The 22,736-nt window shown below is 36.0% G+C and overlaps 1 protein-coding gene across 5 annotated transcripts in view; it reads left to right on the top strand.

The window, feature by feature from the left end:
- Positions 1–22,736, top strand: part of GABRB2 (gamma-aminobutyric acid type A receptor subunit beta2) — a 154,635-nt gene that overhangs the window by 102,936 nt on the left and 28,963 nt on the right. The window lies entirely within an intron of this gene.

Consider the following 22,736-nt stretch of genomic DNA (forward strand, 5'->3'; position numbering starts at 1 on the left):
AATAGTTATTATCTCTTTCACTTTCCTTTGAGGAAAATTTATTTTTTCCAAACCTGGTGGGGGGAGGGGTGGTTGTGCCTTCTCTCAGAGGATATATTTCTAAATTTGACCAAACCAGAACACCAGGAAACTTCCCTGACAGTGCGCTTGTGAAATGTGTGATCTATGCTCTGTGCCATAAAGCGGAAAGAGCCTGTCTGTTTTCTGCCTTCAGTCATCATCATTTTATGTGTGTTGTATTCTGTCCTGCTCCTCAGTTAAAGAAGTTCTTTCCTGTGATTAACCTTAACAGGTATCTGCTATGATAGGGAAAGGTAGTGATGGCACATTTAAAGAGTCAGAGAGTTTCATACTATTAACATGCTCTATCTAAACAGATTGTGATGAAAGTAACAAAACGTGGAAGCAAAGTCCCACATGTATAAAATAAAGTAGTATTCAGCTAAGTACTTTTAAAACAATATGCAGTGTCAGTGCAAAATATTTTTTTTGCTAAAAGAAAAGTAAGTCAAAGAGCAGCCTTTGCTGCGTTGTAGCATATGCTTGTGCTTGGCAAAAGTAGTGGCATGTCAAACAACAGTGCTTAGAGTATTAAAGTTTTAACAAAATGTCAGAGAAAACTGGAAGCTGGTTAATCCACAGAAATCTGTCATAAAGATTGCATTGTAAGGTGGTTTCAGCATGAATTCTAGTGACATATGGGAGCTTAAAATATAATCTAATGATACATCTCTATCGGTGAGATGTTTATGTAACATGATTGCAACAGAGATGTCTTTTCTTGTTAATTTATTAGGATAATGGAAGTTGCCATCTTTGTAGAACAATGCAAAGAACAAGTTTTATTCAGAAAAATCTTCATATCTAAACCAACACTCTTCTTTTTTTCTCTATACATTTATGAAAAGAGAAATTATGAATCTAGTTTGCAGCATGCTGAAGACTGGCAGCCTGTTCTATGGAAATCTGTGTTGCTGCTGACTTCTCTTCTGCTCTGGACATCAGTATGTGTACCCAGGAAAAAGACCTGATAGAAATACAAATGAAAGACAAAACTTTGTTCAGCGAAAGCTCTGACAGAAAGAATTTCATATGGGAATAATCAATTGAAGGTCTTTTCCAGTGGAACTGGAATTGAAAAAGCTCTGTCTATAATGTTGAAGAAAAATCCTGAATTATTTCAATGTGCTGCAATTTATAAGCTACTGGTTTGATTACTGTGCTGCTTGGTTTTATAGAAATGAGGAAAAAAATTTTGAGTCACAGTGAGGTTCCAGTATTCATATTGGTCCTGAGTGTAAATATTTTTTTGTGTTATGGAAGGGTTTTAATTCAAATATTTTTGATGGGCATGATTTTTAATGTGACAGGCTATAATGTATCACTAATGAACCATCTGATTTTGCCAAAATCCCACAAGTGATACAGTTAAAATGTTTTCTCATATCCTTTATGTCAGTGGCAATACTTGCACTCATTAATCAAATGCTGTGACAGAGAGCAGAAGTATCTCTAGCATTTTTTTCCTCGAGGTAAACTTGTGCAGAACACTGTGACAGGCCCTTTGCAGCTGCTGCTCTTTGCGCGGGAGGTGAAGAGGCATCTCCTGGCAAGGCTCTGGAGGGGAACTAGGTGCAAAGCACTGTGGAGGGATGGCATGTCCCTCCCAACTCATTGCTCTCTGGGGAGGTGCAACAGCCCTGTCAAGCTCTCCAGCACCAGGGAAAGGTGAGTGCCCAAGAGGGGAAGTTGCCATCTTGCCTAGTGGTGTTATGGTGAGGGCTTGGAAGGGCTCAGCTCTTCACAAATGATCAGGCACCCTGGATTATGGCTACTCTTACAGTTGTTTAAATAGATTCCAGCCACTTTTTAAAAGCTAGGTTTTTCATTTAATAATTATTTTAGATACATTATGGGATGACTGAGAAAATCCTGTCCAATACAGTGCTGTGGAAGAAGTCCTTTTAAATAAGGATGAAAGCTATTACTACATATGTATTCAGATCACATTTGTTCTGAGTGATTTTCTGGATACCCTGAATGCAACTGAATATTATACCTCTTTCATGTATTCTTCCTTTTCTCTTTCTTTTTTTTTTTTTTTTTTTTTTTTAATAGACTCATGGTTGTGGGAGAGAAATCAATGCCCAGTTTTGTAGATTCTGCAACAGGAAAGCACAGGGTTGCCACAAAAGATATCCATATACACTATTACTTTTAGCTGTTGAAATATTTTCTGTATCTGACAGAACAGTTAAGTCTCTGTTGGCTTGTTATGTGTGGTAGGGAGAATTGTGTGGGTAAAATGAGGTGTGATTGCCTTACTGTGGCCTGTGTCATAATGCAAGTATACTGCACAGTAAATTAAGGGAACAGATTTCAACTAGAGGGATCTACTGTTGGGCTTAAGAGCCCCCATGTTTTATTCTTCATATAGTTTAGAGAAGAAAGATGTTAGAGGATATTAGTCCTTTTAATGTTAAGGTACATGTCAGCACACTCCATGTATCTGTGATGCTTTACAACTCTTGAGACTATTAATGTCCATAGCTTATAGCAGATATAAAAACGGCATAGTTCATAGGCAAATTGAACATATTGTTTCATGACTGTGGCTTGGCTGTGTCTGCATAATATTTTTTGTCATTTTTTCCCAATAATATGAGACCAATATTAAAAGCAATTTCATCCTTTGGTTCAGGAGAATGTCCCTGTGTTTTGTGATTCTGCTGAGCTGCTCTAAATGCTGAGAGAAATAAAAAAACAGCCTTAGAGTAGCATTTTTCTGATGAGTTAGTGTTTAGATCACCTAAGGATAATGATCTAGCTAAATAAATTGTTGGGTCTACCTGTACTGCCAAGGGAAAGCTGTACATCCCCATGAAATCAGGTCATCAAACCTGTTTTGCAAGGGGATGTACCCTTCTGGAGGTTCATTCTTTCCAGTTGCTGCATATGGAGTTCAGGTGTCTAGTCTGAGTCTCAAGATTAGGATTGTGTATTTAGGGATGCTAAATCTCTCTCTAGCCTGAATTGCACTGTCAAAATCCTTAGAATTCTCAGTATGTTAATTTTGTCCTTTTGCACCATCAACATTTTATATATATTCTGTCTTGTTTATTCTGCTGGTGAAACTGGAAATTTCCTCAAATCCTCATATTCTGTGTCTATGGAATGCACATTTTATATCCAAGCAGCAAATCTATAATCTGGACAATTGATCATGGTCTTAGTGCTTGCCTTTATATAAAGTACCTGTCTTTATCTAAATATATTTGAATCCTAAGAGTCTTTAATCATGGTGGTTCATTCAAAATGAGTATGTTTTCGTTAGGTAGAATCACGATTTGTTGGACTGTGTGTCTTCAGTCATCTTTTTTTATTGCAGGAAAAAAAACCTCTTATGTGTTATAAGTATTTATATCTCTAGATTCTCTCAGAGCAAATTTCTTAATTCCAAAGTAATCTTTGGAATGATCGGTCATCTGGGTTAGAGGAGCTAATACCATAACATCAGAAGCAAGGCTTAGTGTCTGACATTGTGAGCGCTTTTCTCTTGATTTTTTTTTCAGTTTCCAGGGTATTTGAGCACAGCCCATAACTCAACACAGTTTCCTACATGTTGAGCAGAGCCTTTGCAGCTTGCTCCTTTGTCATTCATGGATTAAAAGCCAACCTGGTGACATCATGCCATACTCATATGAGTGGTATTTCTTTGGCTGTATTTGTGTTTTGTAGAGAAAAGTGGTGACTAAATGCTAACGGATATGTGAGTACAATTGTGACAAGGAAAAGGAGCAGGAAATGTTAAATATCTCAGGTGTGTAACCCACTTCCAAATGGTGCACACTGGCACCAGGCCCTGGAGACTCCACCTGATGAAAATCCCCATTTAAGGAGTGTTGCTCTAAAGTGTAGAACAAGGTGCATTTCTTTTTATAGGTCAGGCCACTGATTGTTGTCATTAGGTTGACAAAATTTGTATCTCTTAAAGAAAACTCATTTATATGAGAGTTGTGTCCCAGTAAGGGTGAGCAGCTGGTGTGGGAAAGCAACAGACTGGGAAACAGATTTCTGATTCCACATTTACTACTAATTTGGTCACTTCTGTGAACTGTGGTGACATTTATTTGTGCTACAGTTTCTTCTTATACTGTATTAATGTTTCTCTGGCAAACAAACCCACTGCATGAATTGAAGCTGTTGTGTTCTAGAATGATTGGGTTGTTAGGAGCATAGGCCATTAGGAAGAAGCTGCCCATAGTAAGAGAAGTGAAATAAAATGTAGCTTCTCATAGGAAATAGTACTGATGTGGAACAACTGCTTAAGTTGATTGTATTTCCAGGTTAGCAGCAATAATTGCTATCAACATTATGCCCTTTAACTCTAATTATCTCTTTATTAAAAGCTGGTTTTGTAAAGCTTTTCCTTCTTCCAAATGTTTTATGATTCAGGCACCTAATGACCCCCCGAGAGAAAGCACACTGTGCACAGATTGGTCCCATTAGTGCAAACTGCATAATAAGATAATACTATAAACTGTTACACGTTAATTTTCCAATTATTATTTTTTGCCTTTCTTACAGATTCCAAACAGAAATTGATAGCATTAGGCAGTGTATGAGAGTACACTAATCTGATTTGTGTATCCCCGAAGATTACAAGCTATATGCTCTCTGACCTGCTTGAACAAAATTAACAGATTATATTATATTTTTGCTACATTTATTTTAAAAATATTTTTTATCCTATCAGTGTTCACATATAATCTTTTAAAAAGGAATTCAGTATTATTTATCTATGTATTTTTAAGGAAAGCAAATTATTTGAGGTAATCAAGAGGTTTTCAATACCAACAAGATTTGAAAAATAGAGCAGGTATATTGAAATCCAGGGAATTAAATGCACTCCACCTGATTGCATTTATGTAACATATGCATGAATTCCTGATTTGGTCCCCTTTCTCTATTTCTTTGACTTTGGACTTTTTTTTTCTTTTCTCTTACAAAACAAAAAAGTACTTGGAATTTAGCTAGTTAAGAGAGTGTAATTTTCAGAAACACTCAAGACAGCCTTCTTTTATCTGAAACGTTCAATTAGAGCCTTTATTTTTTACTGTATAGGAAGTTGACTGACTAAACACTTTGAATATTGAGGGCATTTGCACATAAGAATGTGAGTGCAATGGCAAAAAAATTCCTTCTTTTGTATCTCAATCAATCTTCAACAAGAACAGAGAAGTTTTTGTCTGTTCTTATAAAACTGTAGAGTATCAAGTATGAGAATAAATGTTTGTCACAGGAAACAGACGTTTCTTTGATGAACTTAAAAAGCCACAAAAACCCCCAAAACAGAGATCAGAATAAGCCCTGCTGCCCATGTTATTAATAGCAACAGAGCTCAAGGAGACATGAGGATCTGGAATACTTCAGTGAGAAGCCCTCAGGTCAGAGTTTTTAGCAAAACTCAACAAGGTCATGCTGGTTTGGATGCTGTAGTTATTTTCTCATCTTTGCAACCAGTCAGAGCTTTCATCTGGTTTGTCGGATGAGTTTGAAAGTGGTTTGTTGGGATTTTTTGTTGTTGTTGTTTTGAGGGGTTTTTTGCTTGTTTTTGTTTGTTTGTTTGTTTGCATTTTTTCCTTCTCTTGTAGCGTAAATCCTGACAGCACAGGTGAGAGGTCAGAACAATTGAGGGTTAAAGATCTAGAGGAGATATGATGTTGGTAGAGGCTTTTTGATTGAAATGGGGTTACAAATTTAAATTATGAGATTATTCTATTACCTACTTTTTACAGGGTAAGATCTAAAATTGATATGGAATGTGTGGAGCATATTTGCTTGAGATCACTGACACTTAAATCTGATTTTGGAAAGAGGCTAAATTTGATATAACTGCCTTCATTGTGTGAAAGCCACATATGTTAAGTCTCCAAGGTAAAGCCTAAAGTAATAGAGTACTGATCAGTACAGTTACATCATGAATCAACCCAGCTTGTATTGATTAAATCTGATGGTTTTGATAAGTATGCGATAAATAAAGGTAAGGTCATGTATTCAAGTATATTCCTTGCACATTTTTCAATTTTCTTACACGTGCCTTGCCCCGTTTCAGTTATAAGCCTTTTCTTATTAAGGCAACTCATTATTAGGATGAAGAAGAAACAATATTATGTGAAAAAATAATTTTCATGTTAAAGTGACTTCTCAGCCTTGCATATTGATCAAAGCTGTCTAAATGTTAATAAGGTGGGACTTCTCCAATCTTCAGTAACAACTAACCCAGCTTAGTTGTTACTCCTAGACAGAAAAGAAATAATTGAAATTATTATTCTTTTCTATGAACCGAATTTGTGATTTTTTTCTTTTTCAAGTACATCATTAGGATAGGGGGAAGAGGTCTGAGGGTGGGGGACTTCTGATTTCTCAGTGATTGCAAAGTCTTCAATCTATTCCTATAGTTCATTATATCCTTAAGAAAATAAGAGCTTGTAAATACTCAGTGGGAAAAAAACCTGTATATGGAAATTGAAATCCTTTAAATTGTTCTGTGTAAAAGATATGCAGTGTATATAAATACAGATATATGTACAGAAACTAACATGAGGTAGCATTTTTGTTTCTTCTAAAGCATCAGTTCCCTATTTTAATTACTAGGTGAATGATATATATACAAATGCAGAAATCTTTGGTTTAGTTATTCAAGTTAATGTACAGAAAATCAATGGAAGAGGTGGAATGTCTGTCTTCAAAAGCTCAGTTATAAGGTAGAGCCTTGTATCTAAATCAAGAGTGATCTCTGCATGTAAGTGACTCAAAAGTTCCTTTATGTTCCCACAAAAACACTTATTTGCTGTTTAAACTATTGAGCAGCCAAGGTGAACTGCTGACAGATTGTTTTATTATTTTGCTATTGTTACTACATGTAGTTAAAAGCATTAAAAGTTCACTGTCAGGTAGTATCAACACCAACCTACTTCAACAAAGACAGAAAGCATGTAAGAAACATTACTTATTTTAATAAGATGAACTAGACAAGAGAGAATTTTCCAGGAATTTTCATTTCATATTCATTGAATATAAGTGAAAGGAAAGTTAGAGTGTGTTCCTTTCCCCTTGAAGTTACTTTTCACTTAAAAATAAAAGTTTCACTGATTCTGCCATAAAAGTTTCACTGGTTCTGCCAGTATCAATCTGTAGAGATCCTTCAGCCATTACACAGTGAAATGAGAAAAGGACACTGTGAGTCCCAGCCTAAGCACCAGAAGGATGTTTCTTCCTTGGCACCTACCTGTCCTCCTACTTCTGGTAACTCTCAGAGTGGTGCATTGCACATCCTAAATTTCCTCAGGTCTGTTACCAACAGTAATCTTAGTCTTGTTTGGCTATCACAGCTCAGTGGTTGCAGAATGAGAGCACAGTGAAAAAAAAAATCAATAGTGATCAGCATAACAGTAATTAAATCTCCTCTGATTGGAGACATGGCAGTAATGGAAAGTGGAGATTCAAGCCTATGTTACAATTCTTTATTCAGTGTGTCTTTTGTCAGACAAAGTTAGAGCAATTAAGCTTTTAGAACCAAACCCCCTTTAAAGTATCTTACGTAATGTTTTAGTCTCTTAAAATTGTTGATTCCTACATATTACAGAGATTTAAAAGCAGTACTGCTGTGGGAAGAATTAAAATACCTGATTTCATAGATGCATGTTATAACTGATGCTAGGTGCACACACAGGAATTGAGGCATTTCTTTAATCAACAGCTCGCAGCCACTTTTCAGCAGATAATTAATGTCGCTAGCTCACTGAGAGCAGAGTTAGGGTAACCAAATGCTCTAGGTGAGAAGTGGGTTGGAAGGAAATCCACAGTGCACAAACAAATAGCAATCACACAGCACATATCATGCCCTGGAGACTTTCTTGCCAGTGTAAAAGCAACTTTACAAATGTTTTCAAAATAAATCAGATTTTTTAAAGCTGAATATATTTAACAAAACCACTTCAGAAAATATAGTAATTTCTATTGCTTCGGATGGCTTAGTGAGATGAACTTCTAAAGCATTATTTTTTTCTGTTCAGGATTACTAGTGATTGCTTTTATTTCGTCCACCCTAAGTTGTAGCATGTAACTTGGAGAACCATTAATATATAGATTTAATTCACAATTTCCCAAATCAGAAGGCTTTATGTTGCTTTCAGTAAAATTAATTGAAAGAAATAAATGCATGCACCTTCATTTTATGATGAAAATTGTATTTTCTAAATTGAATTAAAATTCTTATGTGAGAATTACAGTAATGGTGCTCCATATTTCTGTTGTTCAAAGGGCAGCCTTGAGGCAAAGATTTACATTTTTGGACACTCTTTGCTTCGAGGTTTTAAAATTATTTTCTCTCTCATTATTTATGTAATTGACAAAGCTTAAAGCTTTAATCTTGATGCTTTATTTGTCCTGCACTGCAGCTACATGTGGATTTACTAACAGTAGGGTTCATTAATGCTGGGTTTCTGATATGTATTCCTTTCCTTTCATCACTAACAGGATAGGATTTTAACTCATAAGTATAATGCTGATGGATATAATGAACGGCTTAATCAATGGCTTCATCTTTCATCAGTGAGGTAGTCCAGTGACTTGATGTTAATGCCAATGAAGTTGCTAGTGAATCTAGAGAAAAACATTAACTGCAGTCATTAAAGATAGTAGAATTGAATTTGGATTTTATTTTACAGGGTTAGTGAATGTAAAAACTTGCCAGATGTAGAAAATGCTCTTATTGGACAATATATCCCTTACAGAATTGTGAATGAAGGGTATGCTTCCAGGGGTGTTTTTCACGTGTATCAAAGCAAATACCAACTTTCTCCTAAGCAAGTAAAAAAAAAAACCCACCACAAAAAAAAAAAAAAAAAAAAAAAAAAAAAAAAAAAAAAAAAACCCAGAAGAATATAATGGAAAATGGTGATGATTCAGTTCATGGCTTTAGTTAATTTTTAACTTTAAAAAATTAGTCATCTGTATTTCAGGAGGTGTTCAAATACCTTTAGGTAAGTAAGTGTCCTTGTTGCTACTTTGGGCATGCAAAAGGTAAATAGTGGTAATTAAGAAAATCTCAAATTAAGTTAACTTGAAAAATATGATAGGACTGAGTTTTCTTGGTTCTCCACGTGTGGCTGGGAAGGTGCTCTTGACCATTCTCCCAGATGGGACATTCCCACTGTACAATGAGGAAGCCAGTTTCACTCACTGATCATCCTCCCTGCCTACTTGACCTTGTTCTTTGACAAAGGGAACAAGACCTCAGGGTGGCTCACACCCCTGGTGGCCCACTTGCCATGTGATGTGGGCACAACATTGTGTCCCTGTGGCCACTCACAGCTGCTTACAAGAAGCTCTGCAGCTTCACAGAGAGGAGGTGAAAGATGCAAATAAATGGGATTTAAACTATGTGCAGAATTATGAAAATCAGCATATTTCAGTGCTCCAACAGTACTGCTTGGGTCGGATTAGGAATTTGGAATGAGTCAGAGACTTCTGTAGCAGCACTGGTAGCTGAGAAAGCAGCACTTCCCCAGTCTAAGGGAAACGAGGATCTAAATGTGACCGGAGGAACTGTCTAGCAAATGCAACACAAATTATGACCCAAATGTTTGTCACTACATATTCCTTGTCACTTTACATTTCAGAACAAGTGCTAGCCACAGTCTCCTGGCAAAATTTTATCTTTGCTAATTACATTCTTCCCTGCTAAATTCCCCCTGTAATTTTAATTGGATTTTGTATTCCTCACTGTATGCCTTAAGTTTTGTGTGAGCCTACTTTGTCCTATTAAATGGCTGCATTTAATTGGTAGCTGGCATACTCCCTAACCCCTAATACATATAGTTATAATTTGCGAAGTGATTAAAATTTATTAATGTTAGTAGCTAAAATCCATGAAATCTTCATCAGATAAAACTCATTCTTGGTTTCCCTTAGTCTTCTCAAGTGATTTTATTTGGCTAAAAACTGTGTTAGAGAATTGTCTCTAGGGAATGTAGGTGGAATTGTAAAGTATTTCTTTCTTTAAAAAAAAATGCTCACCTTTGTCCCTGCTGGGAACTGATTTAAAAAGAAAGTACTGCAGTACAAAGACTGCAAAAGAAAGTAAGATGAAAGACTGTTGTCGTGAGACAGAAGTCTTGTACTGAAAACTGGTTTTCTCTATGCTTTAGACAAGTTAGCTCTTCATAAGACTGTGGATTAATTTGCATATACAATAAATATATACTTTAAGTGAATTCAGATAAAAATAGAGCCATAAACACTTCTAGTCTACCGAAGCTGAAGTAAAGGCAGACAGGTTGAAAGCAGAATTGTTTCCCTTAGATTTTCCAAACATGCTTCTAATTAACTTGCATTTTAAGAAAGGCCTTTCTTTGTTGCAATACTTTTTTTCTTTTCTTTTCCAAATTTTATTTGATTTTTGCTTTCCTATAAATTCAGTTCTGAAACACATCTAATCTTTCCAAACTAGAATTATTTTTCTCACTGTTTTTCACATGAATGAGTTTCTAATGCAGCCTAGTGTTGTAATGATGGTAAAAATAGCTGAAGATAAGTGCCCAGGATTAGCCCAACATTCTTTCTGATCACCTGTCTGGGTGAAAAAAAATTTTTTGTAGATCCTCAAGAGGTGTAAACCCTCAAGAATCTATTGATAATCAGTCCCATCTGAGCAACTGTCTCTCTATCGTTGCCTTTCATCAGATCAAAAGTCTCACTGTGTTTTCTGAGTTACAGATTATTCTGAAATATTGACATACAGTAACTCTGCAGAGCACAGATGATATAAGTGCAGCTTCTGGTATTTCTGCTCACTTAAAAGATTATTCTCAACAAAGTCAGGGAAAATTCTTTCTTAAAGAAGGTATCACTGCTGGACATGCAGCTCTGATATAAATTCATGGGTATGTTGCCATTATCATGTACAACAATTACAAATTTGATAATTACTTCCTGTTTTTCCTTTTTCCTAATTTCATAGTTATTTATATGGGATCTTTCTTGATATACTTGATATTAAAGTTATGTAGAGAATGTCTGTAGCTAGTTGTTTGTTTATATTCATAGCTTTATGTATTAGGCTGTGTAATTATGCTACTTAGAGTGGTTAAACATTTTAAAATCAGGATATTCAGAAGGAAATATGGCATATTTTTAAATATGTTTTCAGAAATTTTTTTAAAATGTATTCTGATGTTTTAAATGGATTGCTTGGTAGTTTGCGAGTAGCCTCTTTAACTGTTGGTATTATGTTAGTTCCATATCTTCAGCTACCAACCTTCTTCCAAATGCAATGATCCTACAGAAAATGTTAATAATATAGAGCTATTTTCTATATTTAATGGTGCATCAAATAGCCATAATAGACAGGTCATGAATACATTTGGGTTAGTGAAGAGGACAAAAGTGCAGCACTTTTTTTTTTTTTTTTTTTTTATTGTAATTAAGCTGGCAGGCTGCCTTCTGTGTGTTCCATTTCATCCAAAATCAAAACAAATAAAAAATACCTTGGAAGTAAACTTAGCATTTAAAATTATTAGGTCCTTTAAGTGTTCTATAGATGTTTGTGTATTTCGTAATCTGATATTGGAAGGGGGTTTTTTTTGTGATCTCAGCCATGTGTACATACAGTAAACTGCACGAGAGTTTAGGGTGTGCCCGAGGAGGTGTAGAGGTTGTTTAAATTACTACAACTGAATGTGGTGCATCCTCTCAGAGAGCTGCTCCTCTCCATCCTCCTGTTGCTGGGTTTCTGGTATTCACAAAAGCGACCACAGGAATATGGGTCCTTTGTTTTTCCAGTGGTTGGGGATGACCCATTCTTTATGGTCATATGCATTTATGTTTATGGTAGTCATTAGTATTTACCATTATTAGTGGCCAAACATTTCCATCCAAATGAAGAGTATAATGGGCCTCCAGGGATAGCTGCTCCAGTTCATCCCTTTCAGGTTTGTCCTTACATGTATCTGTACTGACAATTTTTAAACAGCACTGCATTGTTACGGGTTTGCAGACATGGATGGTTTTTGGTTTCCTTGAAGAAAAATTGTCCTGTGTTTTCCCCATTGACTTGGAAATATTTTTTTGTTTCAACAGCTCTTGATACTTTACAAAGCAAGAAACAGACTTTGTCTGCATTTCTGTATCTGTTCTTGGTACAGGGAAGGTAATGAAAGTGTTAATAAAGTATTAATGAAAATATTCTTAGCTATTTCACCACTCTACACACAAATTTGATGTTATTACAGACCTTGTGCCCAGGAAAACATTGGGTTTGCATACCTTCCATTTGTCTCATTGCTCCGTGAGATGTTCCAAGTCAGAGTGGCTGTTAAAAACCACTTGGGACAGGTCAGTTTTTCAGTGTTCCCACTTCTAACTTGTGACAGAAGGACATGATAAAACTCTAATGAGAGAGATCACTATCTTCAACTCAGTGCCTTCCAAAGAAGTTTTGTTTCACGTTTATTCTTTGCCACATAAGAGGCCTTTCATTTTAAGCTTTGGACAAATACTTGCTTTATACAATAATAGTAATAAAATATTTCCTTAAAAATACTACAGCATACGTGTACCTGTAACATAAACAGAGTACAGCAGTAATTTAATGGTGCAAAGTTGGGAGCACCACAGATAGGCCAATGGTTTGATAACCATGTTTACAAGGTGGCTGTTAGATACCTGCCTCATGGATGTGTTCCTGTGCCATGACAGCCTCCTGGACACCGAGGATGCTGCAGAGCAGAGGAGGAATCCAATTTTCATATTTATGGTAACAGACCTCACTGTACTTTTAGTTTCTTGCTTCTGCACTAAAGCAACATGTTCCCTGCAAATAGCAACTTTTCTGATTCATGAAGCCCACAGACATATAGAGAATAACACTTGCAAAGGAAAGACAAACTTAGAAAATAGGGATTTAAATGTAGATAATGGCATGTGTGATGCACATAAGCCTTGGGTTGTAAGGATAAGCTAGGAATGAATGTCACTGTGTAAGGGAAAAGGCAGTTTAAATAAGGAACAGACAGACACAGGTATGGAATACTGTAGGTTTATCTGAAAATAATTACATTGGTGTTCTTGGGGAGGTTTTTTTGTAGTTTGGAGGTGAATTTGAGTCATAACTCCTTCAAGAATGATTCTGTGCTGTTGTTTCAGGAAAGTATAGTGATTATGAAGTACTAATTATAACATATTCCATTGCTGCATGGTTTATTATACATTATTGTATTATTCATGTGTTTTTCTCTTTCTTTTTTTTCTAGAAGGGTATTTATTTCAAAGACACAGGAGAGGTGCAGTCCACATGGGGCTCTCAGCAAAAAGTTGTAGTTCTTTAACTTTTCTATTTGAGGCTGATTTCCTTTTATGTATGTTAAAATATTGTACTGGGTTCTTTTTAATGAACATTTATATGCAGATATCCTGCTTTTCCAGCCCAAGAGGCACCCTTATGTAATACATATTTGCATATTGACACAGTTGCAATACTAGAGCTGGAGGAAAGCAGAATAAAAGTCAACAGTGTGTTAAAATCTGCTGGCAGGGAAAAGTCCCTTTAAGGGTTGGCATTGTCTTGTCTCAGTCACATCTACTTCATGAAACAGGCATAGCCTCAAGCAATGCCTGGAGTTGCAGCTCAGAAGAAAAGTGAATGTTAGAGAAGTTATAGACAATTTTGTGAACTTATAAACTTCTGAAATGTGGTGATGAAACTTAGTATGGTACCTGGGAACATCAATGCAGATCAGAGGAGAATACCAGATACTGAGTAAAACAGGATTTACCATCTACCTATAGAGCAGAATTTAACATGGCTTTGTGGTACATAAAAGCCAAAACTTTAAACTGGACTAGGGCAAATGATCTTTTCTAGTGAAAAAAATGCAGGATGAGGTTGCATGTCCCATGGATTTACAGAAGTAGCTGCTTAACAGTGTGTTTGAGGCTCTCAGGGTTAGTCTCCTGTGCTAGACAAATGCAGAGAGCTGAAGTAGATTTCATTCTCCTTTGGCCTTGTTCCCATCTCCTGCTAAAACACTTCCAATTCCTGCTGTGTTACAGTACAGATACTGCAACACAATGTATCAGACAACGAGGCCCGTGGAAAGAATATATAAGGACCGATTCTTGATAGATGTTTCAGAGAGATGTTTATTTCTCCAGCCGCATGGCCGGGATCTGCCGAGGAACTGTTCCAGTCACAGGACCCGAGGGTCCTTGCCCACGCAGGGAACACAAACCAACCAATGGGAACGAGGCTGAGCAGGGGCAGGGAAACCCCGTGTCTCCCCCCCAGGGCCCCTCTCCCAGGACCAGATGGCAGGGGGAGGGCCCCAAGACTGCTGTTGTTGTTGATGGTTGTGCATAACCATCCACAACCATTAGCATCTTGTTAACCACCAAATAATTTTTTTTTATATACCTTTTCTAAAAGCTGGAGGGTTGGGTGTCAAAACAATTTATTCTGGGCTCTTTCAACATCCTAGGAAAGTAGTTGGGATACCGCCAACAAACTTGTGCTGTCTTTTCTGATAGAGGTGCCACGACAGGGTTTCCTGCAGGAAAGTCCTCTCAGCCTTGAGGCATGCAGCTCTCCCACTAAAATATTTTGAGGAGGCAGCAATGTGGTTTCTGATACCAACCAGGCTGTGTGAAGGACATCTAGAAATGTTACAGGACTATTGCAATTTTTAGAAAATAATGATGTAGTTCTAACAATATTGGTCTATAATTAAAGTTCCTATAAACTTCATTCACATAGTACTGTATAAATAGTTCTCCACATCAAAAGTACATGTAATTATCCTTGAAAAACTTGTAGATGACGGAAGACTTATCCAGATAGGAAAGAAAAAGTTCCCAAATCTATATATGTGGGTGACTTTAGAAGGAGCATTCATTATAGCTTGCTCATTACTAAAAGAAAATTAATTTCTGCAGGTTCAGTTAAGTGTCCAAACCCAACCTTTACATGTGTAAAAATCTGTGGGGGTTTTTACATTCTAATGATGTTTCACTCTTGGTAATAACAGGTTTTAGCATATTCCTGCTGGACAGTCTATGAGACCAATGTTCCCAAACCTTCATAACTAGATCTTTACCTAAAAGTAGAAGTGTTTTAGATACTGTGATGTCCTTCAGGCAAAGATGGAATAATATTTCAGAATATTATTACCTCACACTGCACTGCAAGCTAACATATCATAATGAATAAATATTTTTCTAAGTTGAAAAAATGGCACAGGCAAAACCAGAAGGGCTATCTTCTACAAATTGTTTTTTTTACCCTGTGGCCTTGTATTTTTAATACAGCTATGGAATAATTAAGCAGAGTGGAGTATTAATGCAGTTTTATAAATAAGGTTAAGGTTGCCAGATGTTGTTCATTTTTCCTCTCTTTTTTTAATGTACATCATCATTCAAAATGTATGCTGATAGTGGGTTGCAGGAAACTTAGAACATTTGGTCTTACATATCTAAGGTATTAAAAATTGAGCTTGTGGAGATGATGCTTTGCTGATTCATTTGTTTGGATATACCCCTCATTTCTATTTCCAGTTTCAAGAAGACCAATTCTTAAATCAGATAAAAGAGCAAACAGCATACAGAGTCTTTTCATTAAGTCTTCTCAGAAATAAGTAAATAGCGAGATTTGTTTGTGTATAGAGAATGATATTAAATGGCCTTCATAATTTCCAGATCATATATAATTGTTTTGGACAGCAATTTTCCTATGCATAAATTAGTTAATGTAGTCAAATAAGATAAAAGTATAGGAATCAGCTCAAATCATGAAGATGAGTACAGGCTGCAGTGATGAAATTCATGGTAGGGTGCAAATTTAAGTATTTGTTTTCCCTACCTGAGCCTTGTCCTTACTGAAGGGAGAGAGGAGAAAATAATTTGTCATTTACACTCACTCAGTGTGGATGTACATTTTACTATAAAAGTTCTGTTCCTGAAATATGGCCTTTCAAAAGTAGAAGACAGTTGCTAACAATTATTTCCAAAGATCAGAAACAGTGTTCAGTTTTACACAGAGTTGAGGGTTAAGACATTTCCATCAATCTTTAAAATATCTTTTCAGAATACAGTTGAAAAACTCAGCATGTGTATATATATATATATATGCTTCAAAGTACAAAAAATTGTTCCCTCTGCACCCTAGTTGGCTTTAATATTATGCCAAAAGAACACATTCCTATTTGAATGATTACTTATACATATCCCTCATTTAAAAACACAGAAGAGATTTCATATTTGATTGTTGGAATGATGAGACTGCCCATGCAAATTTATGGACTTTATAAAATAATCCAGTTAATATATGAGAGGCATCATTCATTTACTGAATTGTTCAGTTGAACATTTTTAGCCATGTTTATTAAAGCACATGCACTATCATTCTCCTTAAACTGGAGGGTTTGGGCATGGTAGAAGGTTCAAACAGACCTTGAGTAGTCTCTTGGCATTCCAAGTTTGCTCTTCCATGTGGATCTCACAGTTCAGCTTTCTGGGACATGCTTTGTCTCTGATAGAGATTAAATCTCACAAACTAGGGTAAACAATATTTGTTTTCCTGTAAGCAATTTTTGATGCCAGTGTGATATTGAAGATATTTATTTTTTGTTTAACTTGCTTTCATTGACTGAAATGCGTAAGAAAATAGCTGTGAATGATGCAGTAAAATCTTAAGCCTTTAAACATAGGAAATAATTTATATTTTCACTTTGTCGATTTCTTTGGGAAAAAAGGCCACTGCCTGCTTATACCTGATCGCACTTGTCTTTTCTCAATGGTTATTTTCACTTGAATTCTGTTCATTTTGTGATTTAATGGCATTGAAATAGATCACTTAAGTATTGATGTATTCATTTTTATCCTATTTACATCAGCTGCAGTTCACATTTAAATAGAAATTTATTTCTGCCTAAATGTTGCTTTCCTCAGCAATAATTGGTATCATCTTCATGTTTACATATTGCAATTTCCTATTGCATCTTTGAAGATCTACCATTATGAGAAGTGAAAGTAATTTTCTTGGTTCTTCTGTGTAGCTGACAATAAAATTGAGCTTTAAGAAAATAGTTCATTATCCTGGGCTTCTTAATATTGAGTTTCCCAGTTTTCTACCATAGTCCACTTTTAATAGCAAATGAAACTAAGGTTGCCCCCGTCTTTTATGTCTAGGACAGATTTGTCATGACTTGCATAGTTACTTGTGTGTTCAGGAATTCCTTTTTTTCTGTGGTATGTGTAATAAGGAAATAATAAACTTTACTGCAGAAGTGTAATGTATACTAATCTGTTTTTTTAAATTTACAGATTAAGGGGTTTTTTCTTCATAATTTTATTAGTAGTGGAAGTGAGAAATATGTTTAGCTCTAACTTTGTATTGACAACTCTTGCCACCCATGTTTTCCTCACATATTTGCTTAATGTCAACCATGCTACACTGAAATAACTGTCAAGATGATCCAGACTTAATCAATGTGCTGACATAATGCTGTCAACCTTATCCTCAGAAAAGGTCGTCTGCTAAGTGAAGTAAGTGGGTTAGGGAGTACGAACGGTGGCAGAAATAGGGGATGGCATGTTTCTGTGTACTGTATAAAACATGCACGATTATCTAATGTTATTTGTTTGCCTACAGAAATTAGATATGTGATTTCCATAGTGATGGAAATCCCTGGACTTTAGCCATTTAAACAAATAAAACTGAGCCAGATGTGTTGTACTTTATTGTGTTCTGGGATATATTTAATGCATAAACATAGCACTTGGTCTGCAGGACAAAAGGATCATGAAAATCAGAAGAAAAAAGATGAAGAGTGTTCTTGTGTGCAGGATGTGGGAAAGATCTGTGCTCCAGACTACCCAGAGAGTACCCAGTTTTCCCTGGAGTCCCAGAATGAACTTGGTTCTGATGCCATGGCACCCTCTCTTTGCCAGTCAGGCACCATGACCTCCTTTTCACCAGGCACATTCTGCTCCACAGACTCTTGTCTCTGCTGGGTGAGGAGCTCTTAGGCTTGCAGGATCTCCACAGTGTTGAATCGACAAACTTTTTAGATCATTCATACTGGTGGGAATAACTGAACTTATGGAAGCAGAAAGATTGCAAGAAATTGCTGTGTTCTAGGAGATAAAATGTTTTTGAATATTATTGCACGGATACAGTTCTCCCTATTTGTTTCTGATCTCTTTCTTTTCCTAGAAATATTGTAGCAGTGGCAATATATTTATGAAAACATTTTGCAGGAAGAGCTCCAAAGTATTGATGATTTTCACTGAAATCATTAGGGGGAAAAAAAAATAATGAGTTCCACGAGGATACCTATTCTGTAAGCTACCAGGCTTCTTATAAGCAAGAATCTGCCTGAAGTACATACATGAAAATTAAACTTGGTTCTGCTAACACCATAAAAATCCTACTCTAAGGCCTGGAATCAATTTTGTTATTTCACTTGTTCATCAAAAGACATTTTCTTTTTTTTAATAGCTGTATATAGTTATTACAGCATCACATTTCTGTCTCTTTCTTTGACCCACCCTACTCCCCAGTAAGAGGCAATTTGTACAACTTGAAGATGATTGTTTTTTGAAAGTGTTGCCAATTTAATCTAAAAATCAATTGAATTTCATTGCAGTCAGAAAATTGTACATCCTCTTTGTATCCAAATCCTCAGAGCCTTAGGAGAAAAAGCCTTTGTAGTGAAATGTAAGAATTTTAATGTTTTGTGAAGAAAGAATTCGGAGGGGATGAGAAAGAGAAGAAAGAAACAAGTATGGTATGCTTTTTTCCAATTGCTCTGGCACATAAACTCTGTTTTTCCTACTCACCCTTGTATCACCCCCCTGGTTTCAGCACCTCAGCTTTAAACATCCCTGCAAATTCAAAGAAACACTTTAACTTGCTCTTTCTAACTATGCTTTTGAATGAATAAATGGATAGTAAAGGCTGAAGTGATGCAGTGAAACAAGTTTGAGTGATCTGAAAGGTTTCAGAATTCCAAAATACGCTTTGCATGTTGCTTATGATTTTATAAGTAATTTTGCTGTTTACTCTGTGTAAATGCAAAACTGCTGAAGAAAATCTTGAAAAAGGAGGGAGTAATGGTTCTATATTTAAAAATATATGAAATGCATAGATATTGCTACTAAAGGTATTATACAGTCTTATACAAACAGGATTAATCACTTAATTTAATATTTCTTTGTAGCATTCATCTAAGTTTGCGGGGCCTGTAGATGTCAAGTTCTTCAATTAGTCTGAAAGTCTATGACCTGCATTTATATAAATTAATGTCTTACAATCGCTAGATAAGAATATTTTATATATTTGTAATCAAAGCATTCATTTGGGTATCGATATCATACATGAGTTCTCTCCACTTTATTTTGGGAAGCTACCATATTGTGAGTGGCTAGGCAAAGAAAATCCATTTGATAGCAGCAGAAGAAATTAAATAGCTTGTTACTCATTCCCTATCTATGAGTCCATAGATTTTTGTATATAGCAATGTACATATGTGGTATTTTTTTTCCGCAAAAATGCCATGTGTATAATGCAACTTTATTATTCTCCACCAGGTATATGGTGTTCTTCTTGCAAATGGTTGCTTTGTAATAGTATTTAAGTCCAAAATCGCTGTAAACCGAGTTCTCATATGTTTTGTGTTGGTGACCAAAGACAAATACCTCAGGTGATCAGAGGGGTGGTGTGATTCCAGCTTTCACCAAGTCTCCAGACCTGCTCAGCAAAAATTTTGAAGTAGCTGAACTGTGCTTCATCATAATTCCATGCTAACAATGCTCAGAATCACAGATAGAGGATGTAACTAGAGGAACACTTATTTGTATAAGCTTTAGCAGCTGGAGGTAGGATTTAAACAGTTGCCAGCAGGATCCTTTTGTCTCCTGTGTCTCCTTGTCAATGCTGAAGTGATTCTCCATAGCTCAGAGGTGATGCAGGATGTGTACATGCATTGCCCAAGCTCCCACAAATTGCTGAAAGTTCAGAGCAGAGAGAGGTTAGGGCATGGCTTCAGAATCCTCCCTTTGTTTTAGGCACATTTTCACTGTTTTGCATGTTTTTGTCATTTCCCCTCCCTCCAAAAAATCACCAGATGCCTTATCTTCAGTCTCCAGGTGCTGCCATAGTATCAGTAATGTGGACCACTTGAATTCCTACACAGTGCACACTGCAGATGTGTAGATGTAAAATATTTCCCGACTGTCATGTACAAACTGCAGCATTTTGAGGCAGTGAATCCTGATAAATCCCGAGTTTTTCAGAAAAATCTGCCTCTTTTATTCCATTTTATGGTGTTTCTGATAATTGTCTTGCGTCTAAATATTTTCATTTTCAGTCGGTAATGCTGCAGCTTTCATTTTAGGTTGTTTGTATTTAAAGAATTTCCTATTTTTGACTTCTCTTAAATAGGCTGGAAAAAAATTGGTGCTTTTATAGTTTCTGGGTGAAGGGGTTTTTATTTTATGTCCTACTAGTTGTTTGGTTTTCCTCTACAGTGCTTCATCATATGTCATTCCTCAATGTATGCTCGATGATAAACTCCCTGTCCCTGTTAATGGGCGTTGAGAATGCTTTGCTTCTCTCAGGATTGCCGCCATATTACCAGGACAATGTATTGATTTGGTTGACTGCCAGTGTGTGATGCATGACAGAAATGAGAAATTGAACTTTCTGAACATGAAGTAAATCATGCTGATGATGATATATAAATGATTGAGGGAAAAGCAATCAATCAGATGCTCTCTGCTGGCAGCAGAGCTACAATTTAATATGTAGTAAACCAACAGTTGTGTTACAGTCTAAATCAAATAGTGTTCTGTGCTAAACTCATATTCTTGCGAAGATTATTTGGAACACTTTTGGGTTTAGTATGCTTTCCTTTCTACTTTACCAACATGTGGTCTGATAATTTAGAAATATTGAACTGGCTTTATTAATTCTTCTTTTTTCTTGTCAGGAATCACAGATTGTTTTTTCTAGACTGCTTATCACTACTTTAATTAGGTTGATTTTTAAATAATTTTACTTGTAAGTAGAGTTGATTTGAATCCCACATACCTGCAGAAGGAGTTTATTACAGCCACAGGTAATTGAACTTTACTGTAAAACTAGAGACATGAATAGGCCCGTTCTCTCTTTTAGCAGATGTTTTGCAGATATTTGACTTATATCCAGTTATCTCTGGGTACTTCAGCAGCACACAAGACCATTCATGTGCAGATGACTGAAATATTCTTTTGTCTCCTTCTCCACGCTATGAAATGAATGGGATAATTTATCCTTTTTGAAGAGAGAGAGAAGTATTTTAATGAAAGCTTAAAGAGACTTCCTGAAATTCTACTTATCGATACCTACTAACAAGCCTTGTCATTCTGGGTCAGTCTCAGCTTAGCATTTGCACAATGTAAGTCCCTTAAGCAGCAGGGAATTCTGCTCAGTTCTCCCCAAAGCCACCCAGAGCTGCAGAGTTTGGAATCTTCAGTTTGAACTTTTGGGTGAGAGTATCAAAGCATTCCTCTCTCCTAAGTAGTTGTCAATGTTTGCTTAGTGTTAAGCCTGTGAGAATCCAGGGAGAAGCTGAACCACGTCTTCCTGGTAGAGGGAGTGCTGAACCATTTGGCAGTCTGCTGGAATATAAATCCTGGAGTTCTGTTGTGTGAACCCTGGTGTGATTAGACAGTTCAAGGCTAAACTGTTCATAGCCAGTTGGACAAAAAAGTTCTTCTAACAGATATTCTTAAAAATATAATCAATAAAAAGCCATTTGGGCTTTTTATAAACATTTTTCCTCTTATAAAGAAAGGTGGGGTTTTTCCCTGCTGAAACTTATTTTAGCATTTGTTTTTTCAGAAATAAAATAAAAATAAAATATTGATTTATTAGCTGTGAAGTTTAACAGTTTAGTTACCTCAATTACCTTGATTAATCCCACCAAGTTCAGTAAATGGTATTAGAATCTGGAACTTGCCGTTCTAGGGCAGGGTAGATGTCAGAATATTGGCAAAATTGGACAATGTCACATAGGTACTCCCAACAAAGTAATTCTTTCTAAACTCTCTAAGGATGTTCTTTTCTATTTTTCATAACATGGAGTACAGTAAGTTGCTTTTACATCTCAAGATCAGCCAATATAATTATTCATCTTTATTTTATTTTATATTTTATTTTATTTGTCTCTCTGTAAGCCTAGAGAGAGTCTTGACAAACATAAAGTGTTCCTAGGCAGGGAAACATAAGTAAACTGTCTGCCTCTTTTCTGAAGACAGACAGGAAAGTAAAAGAGTCACTTATACAAAACTCTGGAATTGCTATCAACATACTATAGGAATGTATCTACCAAAATACTTTTTAAAATTGTGTGTATTAGATAGGTTTTTTTATGGTTTTTTCAGTGTTTTTGCAGATTATTTGGTTCATGTCTTCAAACTTGCTTGCCTTCTGCTAATGCTGTACACCTGGATTCTACTTGGATTATCAAAAATTAATGATGCACAGGAACAGTTTTATAAATTCTTTGCATTATTCCTTGAAATTCAGTGGTATTTAAGAACTCTAAAATGGTGTTTAGTATACAAGTTTGTCCTTTGTCTGTGGATGAGAACTTAAAATCAAGGTTATAGATACAGTATTTATTATCTCAGTTTGC

Source organism: Corvus kubaryi, unplaced genomic scaffold, assembly GCF_017639235.1.
Source record: "Corvus kubaryi isolate FWS band 111438036 unplaced genomic scaffold, C.kubaryi_AGA036_p1.0 37270, whole genome shotgun sequence".
NCBI classification, from domain to species: domain Eukaryota; kingdom Metazoa; phylum Chordata; class Aves; order Passeriformes; family Corvidae; genus Corvus; species Corvus kubaryi.